The sequence below is a fragment of the Panthera tigris genome, chromosome A1, assembly GCF_018350195.1.
Source record: "Panthera tigris isolate Pti1 chromosome A1, P.tigris_Pti1_mat1.1, whole genome shotgun sequence".
In the NCBI taxonomy this organism is placed as follows: Eukaryota; Metazoa; Chordata; class Mammalia; order Carnivora; family Felidae; genus Panthera; species Panthera tigris.
The window spans coordinates 2,991,209-3,015,571 of NC_056660.1; the positions used below are offsets into that span (position 1 = coordinate 2,991,209).

Sequence of the window (24,363 nt, forward strand, 5' to 3'; positions counted from 1 at the left end):
ATCTCACAGTTCATGGGTTCAAGCCCTGTGTTGGATTCTGTGCTGACAGCTCAGAGCCCCGAGCCTGGTTCCGATTCTGTGTCTCCTTTTCTCTCTGCCCCTCCCCCACTTATGCTCTGTCTGTCTCTCTCAAAATAAATAAACATTAACATTTATTTTTTTAAAAACAGGAAATTTCTCTCTAAGTCAGTGCCTCCAGTTTTGCTTGATTTAAGGCTATTCTATCCTTGGTTTTGGTGTTTATTTCAAGAAATTCAGAGTAGACAAAATGGATGTTAATAACCAGCCATTCAATAAATACATTGCGGGACTGTTTGTAAAATCTGTACCACTTCTCACTTACCTTGTACTCTCGTGGCTCTCTCCGTAATGGAGGGGTTTTGTTAGCCACGTTCTTCCATCTTTTATTCCCCTTCCCCTCCTACATGTTAGCGCTCTTGGTTTCCAAAGATCCTTTCAGAGACGTGTCGCCCCGTGGGTCAGTAGATTGCCTTTGAGGGGAGAAGAGGGCAGAGCTGAGGAAGGGAAGGTCTGAGTCTACTCTCAGTCCTACCAATAGCGCCAGATCAAGCCTTTTACTCTCCTTGAACCTCCATGTTCTTTTTTTCATTAAAACAAAAATAAGAATAATTGCCCTTAACACTTCAGTGGATATTGGAGGAGGGGGAGGCGTCAAATGAGATAGTCCCGAAGAAAGCAACTTGAAAACCATCCAGTGCTGTGGAAATACAAGGTCCTACTGTCATGAACACTCACTCCCCGAACAATCGGGGGTATAGGGAAGGTGAGGGGGGTTACCATGGAGCAAACTGAATAAGAGAAATGGAGGAACTGTGCTGTTCAGGCCGTCAGTCACTGGGAGATCTTTGAGCTTTATGTCCGTTTGCTTGTAAAGATATTTGTCCATCACTAAGTCTTTTCATTTTGGTTGTATTAGCCATGTGGTAATTGATTTGAATAAAAGGTTGTTTTTTATTAAAAAAAATTTTTTTTAACGTTTATTTATTTTTGAGAGAGAGAGAGACAGAGCATGAACGGGGGAAGGGCAGAGACAGAGGGAGACACAGAATCCGAAGCAGGCTCCAGGCTCTGAGCTGTCAGCACAGAGCCCGACGTGGGTCCCGAACAAACAAACTGCCAGATCATGACCCAAGCCGAAGTCGGATGATCAACCGACTGAGCCACCCAGGTGCCCGGTTGTTTTTTTTTAATGTTTATTTATTTTTGAGAGAGAGAGAGAGAGAGAGAGACAGAGACAGAGAGAGAGAGAGAGACAATGCCAGCAGGGGAGGGGCAGAGTGAGAGGGAGACTCAGAATCGGAAGCAGACTCCAGGCTCTGAGCTGTCAGCACAGAGCCTGACTCGGGACTCAAACTCACGAACCATGAGATCATGACCTGAGCTGAAGTTGGATGCTTAACTGACTGAGCCACCCAGACACTCCTGAATAAAATGTTTTTTAAAAAATATTTGTTTAATTGTGGAGTATTTCATCTAGGTATAAACTGTATATTATCTAGCAGATAAACCCGAGTGTTTGAACTATGGCCATGTTGCCACTGTTTACTTTCAATGTATCTGCAATTTGTATATAATTTGAGGTTGTTTTTCTTCTTTGAAAGAGTTTTTTTTTTCATTTCTGTCACAATTTTTTTTTCTGGTGATGCTCAGTAGTGCACAGTATTTGCTTATTTATTCATTATTTTTATCTTCTGGCTTCCTTTACCCATTTCTCCAACCTCCCCCCACTCCCTCCTCTGCCTGTGGCAACCACCAATCTGTTCTCTGTATCGATGAGTTTGTTGTTCGTTTTGGTTCTGTGTTGTTTTGTTTTTAAGATGGAACATGTAAGAGATCACACAGTATTTGTTTTCTCTGACTTATTACACTCAGCATAATGCTCTCAAGGTCCATTCACGTTGTCACAAATGGTAGATTTCATTCTTTTATACGGCTGACTAATATTCCATTGTGTGTATATACCATTTCCTCTTTCTCCAATGACTCATCGCTGGACCTTTATGTTGTTTTCACGTCTGGCTATTGTAAATCGCGCTCTAATGAACATGAGGTGCATATATCTTTTCAAGAGTGTTGTCATTTCCTTCAGATAAATACTCAGAAGTGGAGTTGCTAGACAATATGGTAATTTTTTTTTAAATTTTTTGAGGAATCCCCATTATGTTTTCCACAGTGGCTGCACTGGTTTCCATCCCCACCAACAGTGCACAAGGGTTCCCTTTTCTCTACCTCCACACCTACAGTTATTATTTCCTATCTTTTTGGTGATTGCCATTCCGATAAGTGTAGGGGGCGCCTCGGTGTGGTTTTGATTTACATTTTCCTAATGATTAATGATGTCAAACATCTTCTCATGTACCTATGGGCCATCTGCATGTCTTCTTTGGACAATTATCTATTCAGATCTTCTGCCAATGTTGGAATCAAATTATTTGCCCCCCCCCTTTTTTTTTTGCTATTGAGTTGCGAGTTTTTTATGTATTTTGGATATTAGTGCCTTGTTGGATACACAATTTGCAAATATTTTCTCCCATCCAGTATGTTGCTTTTTCATTTTGTTGAGGGTTTCCTTTGCTGTGCAGAGGCTTTTTTAGTATGGTGTAATTCCATTTATTTATTTTTGGTTTTGTTGCTCTTGCTTTTGAAGTTAGATTAAGAAAAATAATTCCATGACCTATGTCAAAGAGCTTACTGCCAAGGTTTTTTTTTTTTTTTTTTTTGTCTTGTTTTGTTTTGTTTTAGGAGTTCTATGGTTCCAGTCTTATGTTCAAGTCTTTAGTCCATTTTGAGTTAATTTTTGTTTATGGTGTAAAATAATGGTCAAGTTTTATTTTTTTGCATGTGGTTGTCCAGTTTTTCTAACACCACTTATTGAAAAGACTATCCTTATCTCATTGCATACCCTTGGCTCCTTTATGATAAATTAGTTGACCATATGTATGTGGTTTTATTTCTGGACTCTATTCTGTTCCATTGATCTATGTATCTGTTTTTTATGCCAATACTTAATCACTGTAGCTCTGTAATATAGTTTGAAATCAAGGAGCATGATGCTTCTGGATTTTTCTTTCCCAAGATAGCTTTGGCTACTCCATTGTTTGTGTGTGTGTGTGTGTGTGTGTGTGCGTGTGTGTGTATGGTTCCATACTAATGTTAGGATTATTTGTTGTATTTCTTTGAAAAATGCCTTTGAAATATTTATAGGTATTACATTGAATCTGTAGATTGCTTTGGGTATTGATTTTAATGATACTGATTCACCCAATCATAAGTACAGAATATTTTTCCATTTATTTATGTTTTCTTCAATTTCTTTCATTAATGTCTTATAGTTTTCACCTCCTTGGTTAAATCTGTTCATATGTATTTTATTTTTTTGATGCAATTATAAATGAGATTCAAGCATTTTTTTTCTTTTAGTTTGATGTTGGTGTATAGAAACCACAGATTTTTATGTACTGATTTTGTAGTTTGCAACTAATTTTGTGACGGCATGTATATTCCTTTTGACTCATTAACAACCTGGGATGGAGCTGACCCAATCTGAGATCTGTGGCTAGAATGCATTGGTTTGAATCTGCACAATTGTTTACATTACTGTAGCTCTTTCTTGTACCTTACAAAGTAGAAATGAAGGGCACATTTTATTCTCTATGGCTTATGTCATATGTGCAGAATTCTTAATCTCTATCCCTGATCTTTACAATGCTCCCTATAGTATATGCCAAAAAAATGTAACCAAAGATCTTTATGGTCTCGGAATTTCATTTCTTTCATTATGTCATACTAGAACCTATAATCACAGAACATCACTAACTTCTGAATTAAAAATTTACTGTGAAGTTGAAATCTAAGTCCCACTCACATAAAGCAAACAATCTTATAAATGACACTTGAACTTTATTTCCTATATTAGCTTCTAACCTTTGAATTATAGCCTTAGGCTTGCTAAATAATATACATCCGTAAATATGTAATGTAATTAACATGGGTTTCAATGTCTTGAAAACACTTAAAGACATGGGCAGCTGTGGGATTGTTCCATGGGCCATTCTAGTCATCACTTTCAGTCAGGATTATTGGCCTTGGTCTTTTATACCATGAATTAAGGCTAAAGATTCAGAGACTTGAACTTCTCTGATCACAAGGTTGAGTAGGTGCTTTTATTCCCATCGCTTTCATGTAGACATGATTTGCCACCTGGGAAGATTTTAGAATCATTTTATCACTCTCCATGTGGAAGCAAGCAGGCATTTTTAGACCATTTCATTTTCTTTTATTTTTTTAAAGTGTTTTTTTCCTAATGTTTATTTTTGAGAGAGAGAGAGAGAGGGCATGGGCAGGGGAGGGGCAGAGAGATGAAGACACAGATTCCAAAGCAGGCTCCAGGCTCCGAGCTGTCAGCACAGAGCCCGATGCGGGGCTCAAACGCATGAACTGTGAGATCATGACTTGAACCGAAGTCAGACACTTAACCGACTGAGTCACCCAGCCTCCCCTTCACTTTCTTTCTTATGGTAAGTGTTGATTCTTCTATGCTGCTCCAAGACTATGAATAAGTCAAAAGAATCCCAGGCACATAACTGCCTTCTTACCTTCATATATTTCTCAAGCTCTATCTTTACCTTTAAAGCAGATCAAATGTGGTAGGAATTCTTGATTTTCCCAAATGCTAGTGTTTTTATTAGACTTTTTTTTTTATCGCCTCAAAATGAAAAAGTGGAAATTATGAGGAAATAGTCATCTTTCATTCTTTATATATTCATTTTATGTTAACTTTGGGGCAGTGTTGTGCACAGCTTTGAGGAAATAAGGATAAATAAAGTAATGCTGCCTTTAAGGACCTTAATGTCTAATGGAGAGAAAGTCCTCTCTCTAACTGGAGTATGATAAGGACTAAACCAAGGTAGAGAAAAAGAAGACATAAAAACAAAGGTTACGACTAGCAATAAAATGAGTATAAAATATGTCAAGGTGAGTTGTGATTTATGTGTATGTCATGATGGCAAAGCTATATTAGATAAGGGCTACAGAAACTTTTTATTTCACAATAAGTGTAAGCATGAGCTTATTTCAGGAGTTTTGGGGACATTACACATACTAATAATGTTAATACTAATAGTAATAAGAAGTAAACTAATTGTGAGTGCTTCTTATGTGCCAGATACCTATACGGTGTTTTATGGGTGTATCACATTTGATCCTAGAAATAAAACTATGTGTCAGGAAAACAATAAAGCACTGAGGCTCATTAAAACGACTGGGATCGGACCTCCTCGGCTCAAATCCTGCATCCGCTAGTTCCCCACATGACCATACGCAAGTTGCCTAAATCCAAGTCTGTGGTTTTTTGTTATGTGGTGTTATTTTGTTTTGTTTTGTTTTTGTTTTTGTTTTTGTTTTGTTTTCTAATGAGGACAACGTTGATGACTTAGTCAGAGGGTAGTTATGAGAAAATTGAGTTAATTTACGTAGCACTGTGTTATTTTTTTTTTAACAAATAGGAAAAACCCTGATTTAGATAGTTTATGTAACTTTCCAAATACCACAGGCAAGTTTAGCAGCAGAGCTGAGATTCACCCCAGATCTGTAGACTCCAAGCCAGTATTCTTTTTACTCTGTGTTGGACATATTTTAACAATAGTCATTATATTTGTATGATGTATGTAGTTATATATCATATAAATCTTAACAACTTCCAACCTCAACCACCGTGACATCCACAAATGAAAGTTGATTTCACTTCCTTATTTTAGATTACAACTTGTCACTTCCTCATTTTAGATTACAACTTTATTTGCGTGTACTTCTCGTGTGTCTAATAAGTTTAGCTTTAATTAAATGACATAATTTTAGGTGGTATCACAATTTGGCATGTCTAAATCATCCCATTAGCTGATATCAGATTAGATTTGGAAAACTTTATGTTATTACTGAGATGTGTAAACACTGATCTACTCAGACATACAGCTGCATAAGTGATGCTATCTTTAGGATTATTAGTTTTGGAACATTTTGGAGAATGTGATATTACAGCTAAATAGGGAAACTAATATTTAAGTAATGCTGACACAGCATTACCAAAACCAAAACCAAAAGTCTCTCTGTTATTCTCTTTGATGTCATCATTCAAAGGAACATGTTAATAAAAGAGGGCGTGGCAACCAAGGTAGAATGGCAAGGTTGACAGCCACAGGGGGCACGCCTCATGCTGCAAAATTTACAAAATTTACAAAATGGAATTGCTGCCACACATGCTTCATTTTTCTTGGAATTCTCTTCTTTCTTTCTAATATCCAATCTTATAGTACCAAACCAAAGCATTAAAGCACTAAGAATTTCCGATAAGCTTTAGGGAAGGGAGTCAGATTTCTATTTTGCCACATGACACCACAGCCTACTTCCATGAGTGAAGGTGTATATTAATTTTCAGCATTCTTTTCTGTTTATTTATAATTATTATTATTATTACTATTACAATTAATTTCATGATAGCTCAATCCATGAATACTCTGAGGAAGGGTGAATATAATTCAAATATCAATTAAAGGAAAGAATGAATGAATGAATGAATGAATGAATAATCTGTGTTACAGGTTTTTTTTTAATTTATTTATTATTTGAGAGAGAGAGAAAAAGCATGAGTGGGGGAGGGGCAGAGAGATAGAGAGAGAATCCCAAGCAGGAGCAACACTGTCAGTGTGGAGCCTGATGTGGGGCTCAAACCCATGAACCATGAGATCATGACCTGAGCTGAAGTTGGACACTTAACTGACTGAGCCACCCAGGCCCCCCACATTTTTTCTTATGGGAGGAGACAGAAACTTCTCCTAGTTATGTGAAAAATAAGAATTCCAGATCACATGAAGACAGTATTTAGAAATGCACACCGTATCCTTCTCTTTTGCCTCTCTTTAGCATTCATATAGCTGAAGAAGGAAGGTCATGATTGGACACGTTACTTATGATTACTGAATCCACATCAACTCTAGGAGCTGTATTACCCAACATTTCATCTTGATTGGTTTTCCATATTCAGTTTCACTGATTTCTGTTCTTTATTATTTTCAGCTTTCTTTGGGTTTACTTTGCTCTTCATTTTCTAGGTTCTTGAAATTGGGGCTTAATTATTTATTTGAAACTTTCTCTTCTTACTAATATAAACATTTAATATTATAAAGTTTCCTCTCAGCACTGCTTTAGCTATGCTCCGCAAATTTTTATTTTCATTTAGTTCAGTGCATTTTTTAATTTCACATGAGACTTCCTCTGTGATCCATAGATTACTAGAAATTTGTTGTTTAATTCCTAAATATTTGGAGGTTTTTCCGTTATCTTTCTGTTACTGATTTTTGGTTTGATTTCTTGTGGTCATAAAACACACTGTATGATTTCAGGTTTTAACATTTTTTTGAGGCTTGTTTAATGGCCCAGGATATGGTCTATTTTGAGGTATGTTCTATGCAAAGAATGTGTCTGCATAGAGTTTTCTGTAAATGTTGATCAGATCCTATTGGTTGATGTGTTGCTGAGTTTTTATAGATCCTTGCTGATTTTCTCTCCAGTTGTTCTATCAGTTGTTGAGAGAAGGATGATGAAATCTCCAACCCTAATTGTGAGTTTGTCTATTTCTCCTTTTAGTTCAATCAGTGTTTGCTTCATTTATTTTGCTGTTGTTTAGGACACACAAATTTAGGATTGTTGTGACTTGATGGATTAACCCTTTTTTCATTATGTAATGTCCCTCTCTGTCTCTGGTAAATGTGACTCTTGCTTTCTTTCTTTCTTTTTATATATATATATATATATATATATATATATATATATATATATAATGTTTTATTTTTTATATTTGAGAGAGAGAGAGACAGTGAGTAGGGGAGGGGCAGAGAGATAGAGAATCTGAACCAGGCTTCAGGCCCCGAGCTGTCAGCACAGAGCCTGACACGGGGCTTGAACTCACAAACTGTAAGATCATGACCTGAGCTGAAGTCGGATGCTTAACCAACTGAGCCACCCAGGCGCCCCATGACTCCTGCTTTCTTTTGATTAACGGTTGCCAAACATATTTTTCTCATCATTTTACTTTCAGCCTACCCATATCATTGTATTGAGTTGAGTTCCTCATAGACAAAATGTAGTCCTGTTTTCAAGTTCAGTCTGCCGATCTCTGTCATTGAATTGGTACATCTGAATCATTTACATTTAATGTAATTATTGGTACATTAGGGCTTAAGTCTGCTATTTTATTTTTGTTATCTGTTTGTTCCCTCTGTTTTTAGCTTCTCTGTTTTCTTCTTCATGCCTTCTTTCTGTGGGTTACCTGAACACTTTTTAGAATTTCATTTTGAGTTGCCTTTAGAGTTTTTGAGTATTTCTCTTTGTATAGCTTTTCTAGTATTACTCTGCAATTATCATAAATATTTTCTCTGCTTATGTTTAGAACCAAATCTGAAGTGCTATAGTTTTTCCTCAATGTTCAAACATAATTTACAAACCCAAGAGTAACAAAATGTATTTGCTTATGTTTTTATTCTTTCTCTTGTTTTGTTTTTCCTTCCCCCTGATGTTCCAAGGTTTTTCTCCTTTTATTATATCTTTTCTCTTTAGAGAACTTCCTTTAGGCATTTCTTAAAAGTAGATCTGCTGGTGGTAATTCTATTAATATTCCTTCATCTAAGAATGTCTTGATTTCCCATTCATTCCTGAAAGATCTTCACTGGATATAGAATTTGCAGTTCTTCTCCCTTTTTAGCATTTAAAAAATGTGTTACTTCCTTCTAGACTCCATGATTTCTCATGAGAAATCTACTGTCCCCCAAATTATTTTTTCCTGTAGGTAATGAATTATCTCTCCTTTGCTTTTTTAAAGATTTATTTTCCTTCAATTTTCAGAACTTTGACTATACTGTGTTTTGGGGTGGATTCTCTGACTTTATTCTGTTCAGATTCTTTCAGATTCTTGAATCTATAGGTTTCTATAGGCTTTTGTCAAATTTGGGAAGCTGCAGCCATTATTTCATTGAGTAGTTTTTAAATTGCACCTTCTTTCCCCCTTCCTTCTGAGTTTCCAATAACAAGGATACTAAGTATTTTGTTATAGTCCCAAAGGTCCTTGAGGCTCTGTTCAATTTCTTCAGTCTGTTTTGTCTCTATTCTTAGGATTGGGTAATTTATGTTGTTCTGTCTTCCAGTTCATTGAGTTTTTTCCCTCTACCTTCTTCATTCTGTTATTGAGCTCACCCAATGAGTTTTTATTTCTGTTATTGTATTTTTCAGTTCTACAATTTCCATTTGGTTCTTTATATCTTCTATTAATTTGATGAGATTTTTTTCAAACCTTTTCAGATGTATTCATAATAGTTCATTGAAGCACCTTTATGATGACTTCTTTACAATTGTAACATGTTTGTCATTTTTGTGTTAGTACTTTTGATTGTCTTTTTTATACCAGCTGAGATTTTCCTTGTTCTTGGTAGGATGAGTAATTTTTTATCGAAACCAGGACATTTAGGTATTATGTTATGAGACTCAGAATCTTATTTAAACCTGTTTTAGGTGGCTTCTTCTGATATCTCTGTCAGAAAAATGAGGGGTGGATTATCTCATTATTATCAGGTATAAATAGAAGTCCATTCCCTTGGCCTCCATTGATACCCAAGGTGGTGAGAGCTCCTTGTTACTGCTGGAAAATGATAGGAGTTCTGGTTCCCAAATTTATACTTCCCTGGAAAGGAGAGATGAGAGTGCCTCATTAGTGCTCCCCATCAGGGAGGTGGCCTTAATCATCACTGAGTAATCATGAAAGACCTGACTCTCATGAGGCTTCCTGTGACATCATCACAGCTGGGAGCTAAGGAGTTCCTCATTCATACTGGGTCAGAGTGGAAGTCCACGTTCACCACAAGATCTCCACTGACACTGCAGTAGGGTCTTATTACCATTTGGCAGTTGTGAAGGTCCCAGCCTCCTACTCAGCCTTCTTTGTATCATAACAATAGAGAGGATCAATGTGCCTCATTTTAGCCTGGATTAAGTGGAGTCTAGGTTCTGCACCCCATTTTTTTCAGACATGGGTAAGGGTAGGGCCATGGTTTCTATTTTAGCTGGAGTAAAGCAGTTATTGTCTAAAAGTTTTCTGTCTTGCTAAGCTGCTCCTTTACTGGTTCTTTGGCTAGAAAGAGGGCTTTCCTTGGGTCTTATTTTTGTCTGTACCCATTAGCATTTTGGGGTTGCCAGCTTCTCTAGCTCTAGCTTCAGATATATAAAGAAAAAAACAAACCACGCCAAAACCAAATTCTAAAAACTCACTAACATACTATTCCTCTGGTTCTAGAGTCCCTGGTCAGTGTGACTTCACCACCTTTCATAGCCTTCTTAAATTTATTTTATATAGAATATCCAGGTTTTTCATTGAACTTAGTAGGAAGAGCAAGGAGAAATATCACTATTTATCTGTCTAGAAGTAGAAGTCTGGCTGGTTGATTTTTATTTTTATTTATTTATTTATTTATTTATTTATTTATTTATTTATTTTAATGTTTATTTATTTTTGGGACAGAGAGAGACAAAGCATGAACGGGGGAGGAGCAGAGAGAGAGGGAGACACAGAATCGGAAGCGGACTCCAAGCTCTGAGCCATCAGCCCAGAGCCCGACGCGGGGCTCGAACTCACGGACCGCGAGATCGTGACCTGAGCTGAAGTCGGACGCTTAACCGACTGAGCCACCCAGGCAGCCCAGTGGCTGCTTGATTTTTAATCACTGGGGACAGTTCTTTGATGAATAGTCAATTCTGCATTGGTGTGACACATGAGACACCTACCAGATAAGGCAACATTGGTAGGACAAGATTCTATGTGTCCTGCGTGTCTCAGTGATTGGCTTCAGACCCTGATGCAACAACTGGAGAGGGTCTATGTGGTCAGAATATCACTCTGTACTGGGACTATGAGTGGGCATTTAACTTACTTTATTGTGACAGCAACATGTATGTAATCAGAATAAAAGAATCACATATCATGGTATCAGAAATATTTCATGTGTTATGTAGAAACTGAAGTATATTTATATGCATCGTACTAAATATGATAAACACTAGATTCTAATATTAACTAGTGCTTCAATCTCACAAGAAGTTGGTGAAATTCTTAAGAAAACCGTCTGTATTCTTATTTCAATTTTATCTTCTTTCATGGTCCTGGCTCTATTAAATGTGTGTTCCATATTATTCCTGCCCTCTAGACGCTAGTAATAAATAACAATGATTCCGATGATAGTAGTGGCAATAGTTCTTTCTACATAAATTAAGTAATTTTAATCACAGAAAACAATAGTTAGTTCCTATGATTATCCCCTTAATACAGATAAGAAATGAATGAACAGGGAGATGAAATCACTTCCTCAGTTAGTAAGTGGCATAGCTGGGATTTGAACTAAGGCAGTTATGGTCACTTTCCCGTTTCAGAGAGTTTAGTAAAAACTGCAGAACACCCTTACTAATTCAATTGGCAATTACTTCAAGTTCAAACTTGAAGCATAATCTTTACCACGGACTGCCTTTCTAAAGTGGCTTTGATTTCTTCAAAGTATCTGTCACCAATGATTAATTATCCTAAAAATGGCTTCTCTCTTTCGATGATGCTGTTGGGAGACACTCCTCCATGGGTTTCTCATGCTCATACATGTCTTGCTGTGTATCCCAAGAATGCAAGTCCTTGACTGCTCTTTACCTGGGCCATTTCTCAGGGTTTTGTTTGCACTGAGAACAACCTTGAGGGATTAGATACCATCTCTCCTTAAAAAGGGGGCATGCTTGTTCCTGCTAGCTGTAAAAACAGTGACTTTCCCAGAGTTAGGATTTCTTTCCTATAATGCCTCGGTATCATTTGTTTCTCCATGTTCTTATGGGACTTGGGCTCGGGTAATTGATGCAGCTATGCTGACGCTTTGGCTGCTGCCTTTGCTGTGAGTAGTAACACTGTTTTTCTCTGACCCAGGAATTGTGTGTCTTCCGGAGCATCAGTGAAACTGGCTGGCTAACTAGCTTGCTAGACTGCAGGGAGGTGTGGTAAAATCCCAGACCCTTTAGTTTTGACAGGGACGCAGATCCATTCCTGCCTGCTAATCTGAGTTTTCTGGGAGCTAAAACACAGTTAGGTGATGGGGATTGAAATTCTGATTTTTATTCAGGAAGAGTAAGTTTAAAATTGAGTCCAGGCAGAAAAGAATTATTTTTATCAGTTAGAAGCGTGAACTTTCTTTCTTTCTTTCTTTCTTTCTTTCTTTCTTTCTTTCTTCCTTTCTTTTTTTTAACTTTCTGATTCTTCCTGTGTAACATTACTGGAAATTCTCTCTAATTATACTAGTTTAACATTTTACCAGTCCATCATTCCATTCCTACAGCCCAAACATAGACCCAATTCATCAATTGACTTGTTATTTTATAATGCTATCTCCATCTAACTACCTTGGAGAAAATTTTAGTCGATACACGTTGATATGTGCTGTTTTGGTCAAGCCAAAGAGTGAAAATAAAAATAAATGGAGAATGTATGAAAATAAGTAGCTTTCTTTTTGAGAGAAGATCCAGGAAATGGCTTTTAAAGATGAGGTGAAATCAAAATGGAACACATTCCTTTGAAAGTTATTACTTTATACACAACGAAGGCAATGACTGTTGTTATTTTATACACATTTTTATTTTGCCTCCCAAACCTGAACTTTCTAGAAAAAGTTGATGGATTCCTCACCTGTGTGTGACACAACCGTAACTGGGCTCTCCTAAGTTAGGGTCTCCATACATTACATTTAATATTAATTACCAGACACAATGACAATGGTAAGACATGACGACATAGCCGGTCAGTGAACCGTGATGCAAGGTTAGCGGATATTTTGTAGAGAATGACAAACAGCGGGAGACTTGAAAGTGGCAGAGGGTTTGTTGTCTGAAAAGAGGCAGAACATGAACAGCAGAGAGAAGCTAATGACAGCCTGGAATAAGGTTTTGGAAGAATTGGTTTCTATTAGTAAATTAGCAACAAATACTCCTGTTTCACTGTCGTGCCTTCTAGTGATCGCGCAACACACACACACACATGCACACACACACGCACGCATGCACACTCAAAGGTTCAAAGGAAAACCTGTCTTCTAGTAACTTAAACCCAAGCTGTGTGGCCTTCCAGCAACCCAGACAAAGTAGTGACGAGAATGGGCGTACGGTTTAATGATTTTCAGTTTCAAGTTCTCTCCCTCAGTTTCCTCCTGCTTCGACAGGGTTTTGATATAGTATTTTAATATTTTAGTATTTTCGTGTTCTGACTGCTTCTCCCTCTGACCTGCCTTTCTCCTGGCCACCTTATTTTCTAAACACTCTTGTCCATGCTGCTGTTGCTTTCTTTTTGTCCATATTTGCTTATATATTTTTTTTAATATGCCTTTTAAATATCTTCTTTCTTTCTTTTTTCTTTTTCCCCCCAGTTTTTGTCTTTGTTTGCCTGATTTTCTGGGCAGTGAGCCCAGTCTGGGTTATATTTCTTTTTGTGTCTATATTCTTTTCAAAACAATTCCTCCCTTTAGAATTATTATTCTCATCCATTTATTTTCTCATCAGAGACTTGAGTGATGTGTAAAAGGGACCTCCCAGCTGATCCTTAAGGGGAATATTTCCTTCTGTGTCTTTAAAAATGTTCTCTCATGATGTTAGAAGATGGGGCTTAATGCCTTCCTTACACATTTGGCTGCCGAGTAAAGTGGCATTTGTTTTGACCAATGCTCGCTTCATTTTCTTTCCTCTCACCGAGTCAGATAGAAATTGTGCGTGTGTCTGTCTGCGTTTGTGTGTCCGAGTGTAGTGTGGTTGCCGAGAATTCTGTGCGTGTGCCGGTGTGTTTGCGTGCCTGTGGGTTCGGGCTGACTGAGATGCACTGTAGATGCATTCAATGCTCCAGTGCGCTTTGGCATGTTTATTTTGGAATGTCATTTCCAATCAAATCTAACATTTATAACTGGCCTCCCTTCATGGCTTTCTGGGCCACAGTTTAAATGCCCAAGAATAAACATGTCAGCTCTAAATGGAAGATTATGGCAGTAACCAAGACAGATTGCCATCTCATCAGCTGCTTAAAAATTAAAATTTCCTTCTGTGGTTAGACTTGCTTACAGCTGTGTCTATGGGCGGTGAAGAAAGCAGATATTGAGTGGAGTGAATGGGATCTAGGCTGCGAGATATTAAAAACACACAGGATACCTTGTCTGTCAGTAACAAACAGTCACAGAAAATTCCAAGTTGAGCCATGCTGCTTTTAAAGAAATAATCGAGTGATTCTAGCACCTAAGAAGATTAATTGTGTGGTGGGATGTGAATTATGTAGCTGTTAAAACACAGAGTCATCTAGTCATGTGTAAGTGCACACATTTTAAAGAGGTCCAGTTTCAAAGGGAGGTGTCACTAACGTGTCGTGTTTGATTTGAAAGTAGGGTATTTTTTACGAATAACGGCCCCCAACTTACCGACACATTCTTTGGATTTGTCAAGTAAAATAGCAGTGTCTCAAGTAATCTGCCAGTGCCTTCAGTGAGTATGAGCTTAATACATTTCTCATATTAAGAAGTCAGCACAAACTGTCAGCTGCCAAAGGAATGAATGAACCTTTGCCAAACGAATGCAGTGAAATATTACTTCGTTGGTGATGCTATATTGTGATTCCGTCAGAGGCTTCTCTTATGAAGCGTCACTCATCATGGTGCTTTCCTTGATTGTTACAAAGTATGCTGCTCCTTACCCTTTGCCGTAGCCAACGGAAGGAGTCTGAGAAAAGACGTCTCATAAGCGATTCAAACGGGTTGTTTATCGTACAGCCTTGGTCTTATTGCCATTTTGAGGTGGGGCTTTATCAGTGAAATTAAACAACTTTCTGGATCCTCTGACAAACAAATAATAAGGTAGGAGTTTCTTCCTTTAAAAATCAAGCTGCGGCATTGAAAGTAGTGATGGTGTTCAGATCGGTGCACGATACATTCACGAATGTGTCATCGTGTTCCCATGCTTTAATCTGAGAGACTAGCAGACTAGCAGCTGTTGACCTAGAAACGGTGCATCGATGCTCGTGGCCGTTGTCTGTATGAGTTTTCTTATCTTTGTAAGTCGGGTCCTATTGGGTTTCAAGGCCTGCTGCCTTTAATAGGCCGCTCAGAGCCATGGCACGTGAAGGAGCGCTTCAACTCTGGTTTTGCTCATAAACAGGCGTTCGGGATGGAGTCGCACCCAAACTGATACACGCAACTCAAATAAGGAAAAGAATAAAACCTATGGCAATTACAAGAAGTCAATAATGTGTTTCAAGAAGTATTTAGCTCGTTAAATGATTGCGTAAGAAAAAAAAAGTTGCTTTCGCTATGAGGTCTGAATTATCTTTAGATGAATAGCAGGACATTATGTCTATTTTTTCATTAGTATAGTGTCTGTGTTCATCCAGGCAGAATGAAGTAAAGCATTGATTTTTTTTATCTGTAAAATTCAAGTCCATGACTTTATCTTTACCTAAATATTGCACGAGAAAAACTCGGGTGGATATGAATAGGGTCTAGATTACCTGCAGAATTGATCTGGCTCTTTTGTTTTTACATAAAAATATGTCAGCACATGAGTCAGCAAAATAAAAAAAGAAGACATTATTGTTTAACAGGCCTCCATATTAATCTCAATTGTCATCAGTTGGACCTAGTTGATGTAACCCTACCTATATGATCTAGACTCTGATTTATATAGTCCCTATAGTTCTAAAATTGTAGAGTTTATTGCTCTATTTTCTGTAAATTTAATTATAAGTAATGTATTTACAGATAATTTTTACTGTTTTTCCCCCCGGTTGTAATCACGCATACACTAGTCCTTTTCGTCCCATGCGTACTTAATTATAAAAATAAAGTTCGTCAATAGTTATCTAATAATATATATCTGACAATCCCCTGGTTACAGTAAATTTCACACATACTGACAATACTTTGAGAAAACCAATTTATAGCCCCACTCCCTTCCCGGGAGAATGTTCTTTCTATCTCAGTAATGTCCAGCAGATGAGATTAAAACATGGGTTAGCTGGCGAGCGTTAAGTGGGGTTATAAAGAAAATTGGCCTGAAACAGCTCAAATTCACAATAATCCATGCCATGCATGACATTTTATTTATCAGGCATCTTAATAAATGCTTCCATCATAATTCTCTTCAAAGTAGCCGTGGCACAGCTTGGACTTCTTCCTTCTTATGGTCTTGATAACTAACTCTGCAAGCACAAATTTCGATAGCACCAGATTACCTGGAGAATTTGTCCAATTTGCTCACTCTACGTACCAGGCCAGGACCTGGATTGAGAGCCAGAAGAACATTTACTCGGGAATAGTGGGTTAGCTGTTTCTCTAATGTCTTTAACAAAAGAAATTTTGTTGGAGGCCTTGATTGGCTTGAGGCCTTTCTTAACCTTAAATGGTACCTGAAGGGAAGCTCTAGACACGAGAGGGGATTAGGAAGCGGATTTTGGATTCCTGGTATCAATACTTACTGAGTGCTTCCTTTGTGTGCCAGGTGCATTGACAGGTGCTGTGTATTCAAAGGAAAGTACAAGGAGTAGTGGTCCTTTCTCCTCAGAGAAAAATGTGTGTGGGGGGCTCTTAGCCTGGAAACTAGTGAATTTGAGTACATCCAACACAGGGATTCCTGACTAATCGCAGAAGAGAAGTAGGTAAGGCATTGACTTGGTCTGTTCCAGGTGCTATAATAAAAGTCCACAGACTGGGTAGCTTATAAACAACACAAAAGTATTTCCTGCAGTTCTGGAGGCTAAGTCCAAGATCGAGACACCGTTATGGTCACGTTCTTTTATTTTTAATTACTTTTTTATGTTTATTTATTTTTAAGAGAGAGAGAGAGTGAGCAGGGGAGGGGTAGAGTGAGAGGGAGACACAGAATCGGAAGCAGGCTCCAGGCTCTGAGCTGTCAATGCGGAGTTCATCGTGGGGCTCGAACTCAGAACCACGAGATCATGACCCGAGTTGAAGTCGGACTCTTAACCGATTGAGCCACCCAGGTGCCCCAATTATGGCCGTATTCTTGTGAGACCTTCCTTCCTGGTTCATACCTAGCACCTTCTCTCCATGCCTTCACATGGCGGAAGGGGCAGGGGATCCCTCTAGAGCACGGATACCGTTTCATGAGGACTCCACTCTTATGACCTAAGCACCTCCTAGAGGCTCCAACTCCTAACACCATCATCTTTGGATGAATTTGAGATTGAGGGGAGTCATAAACATTCAGACCGCAGCAATCAGCAATCACGTATGCATACTTGAGACCGAGATTCGTTTGGGGGCATACAAAATGGTATGGGGTTTATTTGAATTTATGAGGAAGATAAAGATAGGTTTTCTATCGAAGCAAATTTTTCTTTAACCTAAATGCCTGGGCTGCAATTTCTCACACATTTTTTTTCACTCCTTGTGCCAGTAATCTACTAGTTTTTTCACTTTATCCACCGGAGGCTAAGGGAAAAACATGTGAGGATCAATCTGTCCTTGGGAGCTGACCTAAATGATGATAGTTCTCCGGGGAGAATACAGCTAACCACGAAACCTGAACAAATTTTATTTATCATAGAGCCAAGATGTTGACACCCTGACTACATCCAGATTACAGTCAGAAAAAATAACAGTAGATCATGACAATGACAAAAAGTAGCATAAAACGTGAGGCAAAGTATTGAAAATGCTGTTATGCAACCTTTAGTAACTGTATTAAATCTTTCCCTTCTTTCTAATATTTTTAATATTTATTTATTTTTGAGAGACAGACAGACAGATCGGGAGTGGGGGAGAGGCAGAGAGAGAGAGAGAGACAGAGACACAGAATTCTAAGCAGGCTCCAAGCACAGAGTCCAATGCGGGGCTCTAACCCACAAATCACGACGAGATCACCACCTGAGCAGAAGTCTGACGCCTGACCTGCGGAGGCACCCAGGGGCCCCTCTTTCCAATTTAAACCTAATGTCACTACTAATATTAGGCTCTACCCCCATAACTCCATTAGAACATTCTACCTAGGCTTCACTCCTTGATTCTGCAGATAACCCTCCCTAGATTACTGAGATGAAGTTATACACAAAAAAAGTGAAACAATTCAACTTCCTTCCTTCCTTCTTACAACTCTGACTGCTCAGCAAACCTTCTCAGTCTCTACGTTTCTTCTCCAAACCAATCTTTCCTCAGGGCCCTTTGTCCCCAATTCTTTTGTTTCATTATTGCATACCTGAAATTTATGCCCTCTTCACTAATTTTTTTCCCTCAAACTAAGCATATGGTCAAACAGCCTATTCTTAGAGAAACTCTTCCTTGGGCTTGAATCATACTCTAATTACTGCCTCCTTCCTTTTCTTTCTCATCCAGGGCCATTCATTTATTCAGCAGAAGTTATTAAGCATCTATTAGGTGCTAGGTGCCATGCTAAGCTTTTTAAATCTCTAATAAAAATAAGCTTTTTCAGATTAAAAAAAAGCACATATGTTTTAAGTTAGGGAAATACAGAAATGAATAAAGAATAAAATCAAAATCACAAGTAATCCCACTCACAGACTGAACATGGAACACTAATACTTCGTATATAGCCAACCATTTATATATAGCTGCAGATTGATAACGATGTACTTCAGATATAGAAATAGAATAATATGGAGTGTGATTTAGATTTGTAGATACTGCCCTTTGATAAAAGCTTTCTATAATGGGATTTTTTTCTTCATGATCTGCAATAGTCTTTGTGTTTTTTAAAATTTTTTTTTTTAATGTTTGTTTATTTTTGAGAGAGGGAGAGACAGAGTGCAAGCTGGGGAGGGGCAGAGAGAGAGAGGGAGACACAGAATCCGAAGCAGGCTCCAGGCTCTGAGCTGTCCGCACAGAGCCCGGCGCGGGGCTTGAACTCACAAACCGCGAGATCATGACCTGAGCCCAAGTCAGATGCTCAACCGACTGAGCCCCCCCAGGCGCCCCCAGAGGAAGTAATGCAATGGTCTTTGAACGCCCAATTTGTGATTGTGACGCAGTGTCCCACGTGACCTGGATAACTAGCCGATGACCAAAGATTCATACCCTTATTCCATTCTGTAAAGTTAGTCTGGGATGTGCAGCCAAGATTATGTTTCATAGTCCGCCTTCGTTAAGGGAGAACCATGTGGCTAGCTCTTATTAACAATGGTATGTGTTATTTCTGGGCCATGTAAAGATGCTGTTTCTTCTCCAAGCTCTATGACCTCCCTCATTTGTTGGCTGGACATCAATGACCAAAGTCGCTTTCGAAGCTACGCATTGCAGATTGCCAGAACCTCTACCAAACTAGGGCCATAAATAACCACGCAGAGTAGATCACCTCCTACCTCCTCCTACTGGCCGCTAAATTTCACATAATGAGAAATACAGTTTTACAGGAGTAAGCCAGTGCGATATGGGGTTTATCTCTTATGCTAATGAGTATTACTGTGGTACAGAAACTAGTACCTTGAAGTCGAGGCTGCCGTAATGAAAATCTGACAATATGTGACATTCCTTTAAAGGCGAGGCAGGGGATAGTAAAAAAAACCTAACACTGATGGTTGGGAAGATGGAGATCCAAGTTATGTGTGACGAGCCATTTGTTACATTGTTTGCAAGAATGTTTAAGGACAATCAGTTTGCCTGTAGCTCTAAGAGAAGAGGTTAAAAACTAGAATATCGGTGAGATACGTGGGTTGAATTCAGATTGTGTTAGCTTCCTAGGGCTGCCAGAGACTGAGCGCTTAAAAAAGCAGAAATGTATTCTTTTGCGGTTAAACTTGGCAGTCCAAAATCAAGGTGTTCCCAGGGCCATGTTCCCTCCAAGGCTCTAGGAGAGAATCTTCTATGCCTCTTCCCGGCTTCTGGTGTTTGTCAACACTCCTTCACCTTCTTTGATTTCTAGCTGTGTCACTCCACTTTCTGTCTGCTTCTCCACATGGCCGTCTTCCCCATGTGCATGTGTCTGTGTCTCCGAACCACTCTTCATGAACATTCCAGTCGTCGGACATAGGGCCACCGTCATCCAGTATTCTCTTCGTCTGAACCCAGCTACCTCTGCCAACACCCTGGCCGCAAATAAAGTCACGTGCACAGGTACCAGAGGTTTGTGCTTCGACATATCTCTTGTTTGTAGGCAAAAGCGAAAGGGGATGGAAATAGTCTAGATGCCTGCAGTCCTACACGTTGGAAAAGGAAGATTTTGTTCCATCAGGTGATTTGGAAAAGCAAGACCTGTCGGAGTATCTACCACCTGTCACCTTTAACATACGGTCACCACGGTGGGGAGAACAGATTGTACATGTAAGAACAGAGATGCCCACTGATGTGTGTCCAGAAAGATGGGCCGTGGCAGAGATGACTAATTGCCCCCCAGGGCAAAAAATTCCCCTTTCATTTTTGCCTACGAGCAAGAGTATTTTGTCTGAACTCCTATAATTTTTCAATGTCCATTTTGTGGGTTCAGCAGATGACAAGCCACCCAACCAGCGTCCCTTTTCATAAAACAAAACCGTGGCTGGGAAGGAATCCAGCTGCAGGAAGGGAAGGGATGTGTTTTACTTCTACTTGGTGAATGAGGGGTTAGGCTCTTTCTTTCTTTCTTTCTTTCTTTCTTTCTTTCTTTCCTTCTTTCTTTCTTTCCTTCTTTCTTTCTTTCTTTTAATGTTTATTTATTTTTTTCTGAGACAGAGAGAGACAGAGCATGAGTGGGGGAGGGGCAGAGAGAGAGGGAGACACAGAATCCGAAGCGGGCTCCAGGCTCTTTAAGATGACTTTGGGTTTAACATTTCAAAAAGAGTAAAAGCCTCTCTCAGCCTGGATCCCTTCATAACTGGATGGGGGAAGAAATGTATTTTGTTAAGCCGCTGATATTTCAGAGTTTATAATGGCAATAGAAACCTTTTACCGTAACCTCCACATGAGACGTCTCTCAATTTATCTGAAATATCCTCAATGCTTAGGCCTTTTAGATGTTTTTACGTTGACCAAGGTTAACATCATGTTTACCTGTGATGTTTTGTATTTAACCCTGCTTGTTTCTTTAGGATACGTTCCTAAAGGTGAAATTTAGGGGGTTATGAGAGGTTGTCGATATCTGTTGCTCTCCAGAAAGAATATTTCAGCTTATTATTTCTGTCATAACTGTGCAATAGTACCCTATTTGTACAACGACTTTACAAAAATTTGCCAAACTGACGGAAGAAAAAACACATCATGTCTCGACTAAACTTTTGAAGTGCAGCCTGGATGTGATTTCATCGCTGCGTCAGCTCCCCTTTACCTTCCAGACCGATTCCAATACGACTTCCGCCCCATCAAGCAAATGAAAATGCACTCCTTTGATAGTCTCCAATGACTGCCTAGTTACCAAATCAAATGGGCGTATTTAACGCCTTGTCTTTAACTGTTCGCGGCACTTTGACGAAATTGAACAGATGCTTTTTCTCCCTTGTCCCTCCTATTTTTTTGTTTTGTTTGCTGGTTTTCCTCGGCTCCTGGTTTTGTCATTTCATGATGACGATGATTTCTGTGATGATGATGCCGGTGATAACGATGATGAGTGAATACCTGAGCCTGTTCATTCTAAGTTCCTTGTCTGGATCTTTCTTTGCCTAGACTGTGCACGTCGGAGTTGTTTGGTATTCTCTTCTTGTTCTTTGGCTTCATATTTTCTCTCTCTGCCCATATTTCCAAATCTGCTTCTTACATGCTAATGGCGTTCATATCTCTGTGGTGAACTGGAACCGTCAAACACCCTGTAGCAGGCTGCCGCTGAATATTCCCCATCTGGATGTCCCATTGGGACTCCAAGCTAAACAGAATCGAATTCACGATCTCTTCCTCCTCCATATCTATGCCCTTGTTTTTTAATTTTTTTTAAAGATTTATTTATTTTTGAGACAGAGACAGAGTATGAACGGAGGAGGGTCCAAGAGAGAGGGAGACACAGAATCTGAAACGGGCTCCGGGCTCTGAGCTGTCAGCACAGAGCCCGACGCGGGGCTCGAACTCACAGACAGCAAGATCATGACCTGAGCCGAAGTCGGACGCTTAACCGACTGAGCCACCCAGGCGTCCCTCTATGCCCTTTTTTATTTCTTGTGTAACTTGCTTGACACATTGTTCAGGCATTCCCCTGAACTTTTGGCGTCATCCGATCTTAAATATTCACATTCAAGTTCCAATGAGTTTCCAGTATTCATTCACATGATGTGACCCAAGATTAGGCAGTCATCGCTTAGAACATAAACTTCCTTTTGGGTTTCCGCTTCTTTGGGTTCTCCACGTTGTCCCATGACACGTAACCATTCTCTGATTAGCTAGTAATGATCCTTCTAAACCGTAGCGTGATAACGTCATTGCCCGTCTTAATAAAGTTCTGTTCTCTACCATTAGCACACAAGATAACGCCCCACATTTTTAGCCAACACAAGGTCCTATCTAGTTTTATAGCTTCTTCTCCACAATCCATAGCACACACTGTCCAGGAACATAAAGTTACTAAGTGTTCCCTGTTCGTGTGATGTTTCATAATATTGCATACGTTTTTTTTTTCCCTTTGGATATAAGTCCATTATCATCACTACTATTATTTATTATGCTTTGCAAACAGACTTATTCAACAACTCACTCACTAGTCAGTTGCACTGTGAAGTCTTCTGAGACGCGGAACTGCCGTCTATATGACTTCGGTATCTGTGCATAAGATGCTTCTATTACTGCTTTCATAACACTGTATTATTATTTCTTTAAACCTGCTTGTCGTTTTGTGTCTCCCACTAGACTCTGAGCAAAGAACTTGTGTCCGAAATACATAGCACGGTTCTGGAATATAGTCAGCATGCGCTATTTGTTGAAATAGCAAAAGCTAACTCAGGAAAGATGAGATGACCAATACTCTGATACATAAAACTTTCTTCCCATTAGAGTTCTCATAAAGTTTTGTGAATCTGTTTTTTCCTAGTTCCTGAACCAGAATAATCTATTAGGAAACGCATGGGTAAAGAGAAAGTGGAAACAGTTCCGTCAATTTTACTGTCATTTAATCAGTGTAATCTCTCCCTTCAGGTACTGTGGGAGGTAAAGAGAATATAATGATGAGCATCACACAGCTGACCAACAAGACAGTATTTGTAGAAGAAACTGAGTCACAGAGAGGGTTTTTTTTTTTTTTTTTTTTTAATTGCCTCAATCCTCTCTCTGGTAAGTGATTATCCCAGGATTAGAACCCAAGCAGTCAGATTCTAGAGCTTTGCTCTTAACTGCTGCACTATCCTGCCATTGTATGGGGGGAAAATATGGTGGGAATTGTACTTAGAAGGCTGTCAGAAGTCCAAAGTAGAAATTGGGATTGGAAACGAGACGGCGGCAGCAAAAGGGGAACAGATCGGGGAGATCTCTTGGGGCCATGATTGAAAGAAGACGGCAACTGATATCGAGGGTCTGCTTGTTCTAGTGAAGAAAAACCCCGGTGTAGAACTGAGGGTGACATCAGGCCACCAGCCTGCAAGGGCGGGAATTCTGCCTACAGTCACCGAGACGGCTTTGAAACTGATTCTGCCTCAGCTGAACCCTGAGGTGACAGTGGCCGTGAGGTGAGAAATGTCTGTTGTTTGGGCTATTAATTTATTACCCGGTAGTGAATAACTAATACAGGGAATAAGAAAACGACCAACATTTTATGCTAGCGTTTCTAAATTGGAGCCCTTGAAATTTGTGACTCTTGATGAGGGACATTCTTAGTGACAATACAGGTGTGTTAACATAAGTGTATTCAAGTATATTTCAACTTTTTTGGGCATATTGGATGTGCTGATGAGATTTTTCTTAAATATGCTTTTTCAACCCTGGTATATTTACCTATATGGGAATTGGAATTGCATATGTAAACCATCAAGAAATGATGTGCATTTTGATGAAGCATAGAGTAATTAGAATATGTGATTAGATTAAACCTCAATTACCAGTACGTAGCTCTAAAAAAATCAAAGCAATGTCCCTTGACCTTACCGCGTATTAACATTTCCTGTGCAACACAGATGCCCCCGATTCCTTGAGAAACGCACACCATTGGCTCTTCTGATTAATATTTATGTCACAATTTTACACACAACATGGCGAATGGCTGCCGTTCCCAGTACACGAGCTAATTGTGTCTGTATGTGACTTAATTTAAGTAGCTGTCTTGTTTAATTCATTACCTTAATACTTTCACCTCCCTCTCTATGTTTTAAATTACCTCCAGGATGAAATAGAATGTTCT

The 24,363-nt window shown here is 39.0% G+C and overlaps 1 long non-coding RNA gene across 1 annotated transcript in view; it reads left to right on the forward strand.

Annotated features, from left to right (window-relative positions):
* The window catches only part of LOC122230765, a 33,463-nt gene extending 10,226 nt beyond the window's left edge, over positions 1-23,237 (forward strand). The window contains exon 3 of the long non-coding RNA XR_006207839.1: positions 23,169-23,237. This is a non-coding gene — a long non-coding RNA (uncharacterized LOC122230765). The remainder of the gene's footprint in view (positions 1-23,168) is intronic.
* Positions 23,238-24,363: the final 1,126 nt, after the last annotated feature.